This window comes from Hibiscus syriacus, unplaced genomic scaffold (assembly GCF_006381635.1).
Source record: "Hibiscus syriacus cultivar Baekdansim isolate YM2019G1 unplaced genomic scaffold, ASM638163v2 tig00111057_pilon, whole genome shotgun sequence".
NCBI classification, from domain to species: domain Eukaryota; kingdom Viridiplantae; phylum Streptophyta; class Magnoliopsida; order Malvales; family Malvaceae; genus Hibiscus; species Hibiscus syriacus.
Genome location: NW_024062965.1, coordinates 232,108 through 237,583, shown reverse-complemented (window position 1 = coordinate 237,583; position 5,476 = coordinate 232,108). Strand labels below are relative to the sequence as shown.

General features: G+C 33.3%; 1 pseudogene; it reads left to right on the top strand.

The window, feature by feature from the left end:
* The first annotated feature begins 264 nt into the window (after window positions 1-264).
* LOC120151407 lies at window positions 265-5,476 on the top strand (annotated as a pseudogene).

The window sequence follows — 5,476 nt, the reverse complement described above, 5'->3', positions numbered from 1 at the left end:
TTTGCTTTTCATTTATTTTATTGTTTTGCTTTATTACATTACTGTATGAACAGATAGCAAAAGGTTAGCTACTCGTTTACTGCTTTTTTACAGTTAGACTTTTGGTTTTGTTTCCAACTGAACTCACTTTTCGATTTTTGTTTCTAAAACCCAAAAGCATGTTGCAAAGCAAACAATTCAATGAATTTATTGATTATTTATTTGCGTATTCCTCAAAGTTGTATAACATTGATGTAGTGTTATTCGATCCGCTTTACGAGCAAAGGTCTTCACTGCAGCATGGTAAAGATTCTTATTTGAGGATTGGTGTTCGAGTTTCTGATGCCGTCACTTGTTTTAAGATCTGAATAGCATACGAGACCCACCATTTCTTTTTCTAAGGAAAATTACTGATGGATGTTTAGATTGTCTTTCTTTTAATCGTGTTCATCAAACTACTGATTCTATTTTAGAGCTCTGAATATTGGATAAAATGATGCTAATAATCGGATTTGTAGAAGTTAATATTATTGTTTTTTATTCTCAGATGTACCAGTTTGTTGATCAAGGAGAAATTTCGAAACCCTTAGTTATCCAAGATGCACTCTCTCAAGAAATTTACGCCCCTTTAAATGTAGGTAGGAAGAAGGTAAAACTCTAATAAATCCTGTGCCGTAGCTTTTGATGAATGTTGTTTGTATTATCTGACAGCAACGCTGCTTGCGTTTTAAAAATATAATCTGGCCAGGAATTATAGTAACGACTTACTAATGCTTATAACCGGCTTGAAATTCTGAAGACTATTAATAAAATTATATGAAAGTTTATAGACATTTATTTTGTTACAGTGTTATTTGCATTTTCTGCCTTTCTTCTGGAAGAGCTCAAGAAAGTAATGTTGCTTGATTCAATTGGAACTAAAGAAAGGATAAACAGTATCTTATCACTGAAATTCTGCAGTTAGAATTTTGAGACGCATTCTGGGATGACTTTCCATGCTTGCTTCAAAAGTAGTGTTAGCAATCTAATCAATATCTGTACTTCATAATTGAGATGGGAACTAGAGACTATCAAATCTAGAATCATCAGAAGCAATTGTTCAATAATCTCAAATTGTATTTAAAACATAAAAGAGTGATTCCATTTTTCGGCTTTGCTGTACAGGAGAGAATCTGTGGCATACCACAAGCAGAATGTCAAAGGTACAATTTATGAACCTGCTTAAATCTGTATGCTGTCAAAGTTACCTTCTTAATCCTGAAACATCTTTCTCAGATTAACAATATTAAGCTTATAATTTTCCTGTCTTGATTACAGCTTGAGGATTGTCATTGAGGAAAGAGTTGGATTGGCATCTTGTAGTGAACTGGATTCTGCGATAAGTTGCACAGGACATGGATCACATTGTCCAATTCCAGATCAGACAACCACCACATGCAAGCTCTTCAAAATTCATGCTGTCACTCAATCTTCTCCTTCTACTATACTCTCTTTCACTGAGAAAGCATCTCAAACTTCACATGTTTCACGTGTAATTGATTCAGACGACCAGCAATACAATGAAAGGGGAAGCCTGTAGGGTGCTTCAGGATGTTCATATAGTAATCACGTTTAAATTATGCAATTTTGCTATCTTTCCTATATAACCCCCTTTTAAGGTTCTTCGGAACAACCCCCCCCCCCCACACACACAAAAAAAGGAGAAAAAGAAAAGAGAAGTAGTATATAATGACCAGACTTAACTTATCCTTTTATTTCTCCTTTCTTTTTTTTTCTCAGTCAACCCGATTAATGGAGGATTTTCTTGAACTAGCTAAGGAAAACACAAAGAAGGATCTGGAAACATGTGGTGTTCTTGGTGCTTTTCTTGTAAGATCTATGACCTTTTTCTTTCAACATTCACAGTGTTTTGTATTATTGATATTTGTAGCATCATAAGTTGCGGTGTATGCTGGCATAATTGGTTCTTTCATGTAAGGTTCATGCGCAGCTCTACAAATGTTTTATTTTCATTGTCGCCTGGTATTTTATGAAATAAATTTTCCTATACTATTTAATGAAAAGAAATGGCTGTTGGTAGAAGCATAACATTGTAAATGTTTTAAGAATATCTGTTAGGTGGGAATGTCACTTTAGCTGTTTTATTTGCTTTCTGTTTTGCTGGGCCAGAGCTTGAAGAATTAGATACTATATTGCTCCGAATTTTTGTTTGAAGCACTTGTGTTTGACACTTATCCGGACATGGGTAAGAGGTATGAACACCCTCCGAAAACAAGGAAAAACATAGAAAACAACTTGAATAATCCCACGTGCGATACATACTATCTGTAACTCACACCCGAGTCTGAGTAACAGAGATTAGATATAACCTCGTATTTTTATCAATTATAAAACTCATTTAAACCTAACATGTACCATATCTGTACATTCTGACAAAAATTAGTAAAAACCTATATCCAATTTAAGCCAGTCTGGAAAATTTTCCACTGATGAGGCTTACTAAGGAATCCTTCAACTAGGAATGGTTAAAACTCAATTCTACTTGAAAAAAATCATTTTTTTCGAGTTTTGAGTTATTCAAGTCAACTTGAATTTTGAGTTTGAGTCGAGTTTGAATTTGCAAAGTTTGAAAAACTGAAAATTAAAATGTCGTTATGGTCTTTAGCTATAAGTAATTTTGACTGTTTTGTGGTTTGCTTTCTAATTTTCTTGTTTCTTCAATTCCAACAATTCCACCATTTTAAGTCCATTTTTTAAAAAATTTGAACCACATGCTTCTAAACCACTGTAGAATACCTGTGTAGATTCAATTCCTCTTTTTTACAATAATTTTTCTCTTTTTCCAATTTAGTCTCTTAACTTTACATGATTTCATCTTAAGTCCATTTTTTACCAAAGTCAAACAACATGTTCCTCTACTCCTATGGGATACCTATGTAACTTCAATTCCTATTTTTTAGCAAATTTCCTATTTTTCAATTATGTCCCTCAGCTTTGCATTTTATTCAATTTGGTCCTTTGATTTTAAATTGTTTGTAAATTCTTTCTTCCCGTCAATTCTTTGAATCATTTATAATCCCGTCAGTTTTAGATGGTATTGATTTATTAAATAACTTTTCAAGTCTTACTTACAATTACACATGTGAAAAATATGAAGATTATGGATATATATATATATATATATATATATATATATATATGGTTAGAGAAATTCGTTTAAATTGGAATCAATTCGTACTATAATATTATAAAATAATTACGATCAAATTTGAAAAGAAACTCAAACAGCTCAACTCAAAAAAAATTCAAATAAAATTTGAGTGACAAAAAAAGACTCGTCAACTCAAATTTTTTGAACTCGACTCGATCGAATAATCTCTCATACTTTCAACTATATCATTTTAGGTGAGGTGATTTTTGTGTTCAAACTAATGTCTGCTAATGTGTTGATTTTGAACACTATAGCTGGTCTAGATTCATTCTTGTTTGAGTGAGCTAGTCTGCTTAATGCCATTATTAATGTCCCCAATTTTACTTCCTTTTCCTTAATGAAACAGGAAAGGGGAACTTTCTATGTAACCACTCTGATAATACCTAAACAGGAATCAACTTCAAATTCTGTAAGTGTGATGGAATCTTAACACTTTGCTTCACTTTAATATTTTACATTGTCTTAGCACTTTCTGCTGTTAACTTGTCAATAATGAACAACAGTGTCAGGCTATTAGTGAGGAGGAAATATTTTCCATACAAAATGAGCGGTCCCTTTTTCCAGTGGGATGGATACATGTATGTTCACTCCTTTTTTACATTAGTTTCGTTTAGATTTCTGTTTCTCTGCTCTCTAGATTTTACAAGAAATATGTAAAATCCTCAAAATTCAAATGCAAGTACCACTACTCATCAAACTGACCTCAGTGCTACGTTTCTTGTTTTCTTTCAGACACACCCTTCTCAGAGTTGTTTCATGTCATCAGTAGATCTTCATACTCAATACTCGTATCAGGTAATTAAGTAAATCGTTTATGCAGCCCAATTATTGCTCAAAGATTGGGTCTAGATCATCCTAGACTTCAATCTGTATATTCCTCTCTGGATAACTGTCTTATTATTATATCACATGTTTTACCTATGTATGATATTCTGATATTTCGAAAAGAAATCATTTAAAAAGCAAACAATGTAATACTATTACTACTTTATTCCATTCATTCAACCAAACAATGCATTACTCTTACTTCTCTATTTCATTCCCATCGAATAGCCATTGAATTCCTATTCTATTCCATCACAGCGAATCAAATGTACTATAAGATTATTGCCACGGTATGACATTTCTCAAATTATTTTCAGGTGATGGTTCCAGAGGCTTTTGCCATTGTTGTGGCTCCTACCGATAATTCAAGGTCTGTCCCTTGCACACTGATTGAATTGTTGAGAACTTGGATTATGTCACAGATAATACTGATAATGCCTTCATCTGCATATCTAGGTTTATCTTTAATCCAGTTTTTTTATTTTGGTTTTCCATCATGCCGATTAACTATATATTTCTTGGCCTTCAATATACATGACTTCCCTTTGGCCTCTGTAACGTGTGAATATTGCTTCAGTTCCTATCATGGCCAATTCATCCTGCATCTTCTATTCATTGCCTTTATATGCAAGACAGATGTGCCTTTGATATAAAGATGGATGTAACACCCCCCGCGGTTAGTGGTTACAAAGATTGGTTTTAGGCTACTTCTCACAAATCTATCAAAAAATTCACTTTTCTTCACATTCTATAGTGTGTAAAATATGAATCTAGATGGTATAACCTAACTTTGATCAATGTTGACTTTGTTTCTTCTTAGTTCATCTGTAGTTGCAGGGCAGCTGCAGGCTCACTGTGTAGCCCTAAAATTACACTCTCAAACAAATGAATTCTATATGTTTTATATGGAGAAATATTAAATTTAGAATCACATGCTAGGTGAGACTGCCTCAACAGACATGCACTAATAGCAAATTTTTTGCATAAAAAAATGAGGCCTTCATTATTTAAGTGAAAAGTAAAGATCTGCTTTGTGTGCAAATTTTATAAAATCATGATCAAGTTAATAGCATTGAGCTTTCATTATTGAATTTCTTTCCAGGAGTTATGGGATATTCCGAATATCCGATCCCGGTGGAATGAGTGTCCTGAAAGAATGCCAAGAGAAAGGATCTCAATTTCATTCTCACCAAGAAACAGTAAATGGGAGCCCCATATATCAACACTGCACTCATGTCTACAAAAATTCAAATCTAAGGTTTGAGATCTTTGACCTGCGCTGAAATATGAAAATGTCCACATTTAAATGGGTGCAACCTGCATGACACCCACATAACAGAATCTTGCTGATAGGAAAGGGTATTTCTTTTAGTAAGTGAGCATACTACTTGTCATTGTATGTAACAATGATGAGGATGCTCCTATATTGTGTTTTAATAAATTACATTTTCACTTGTTATG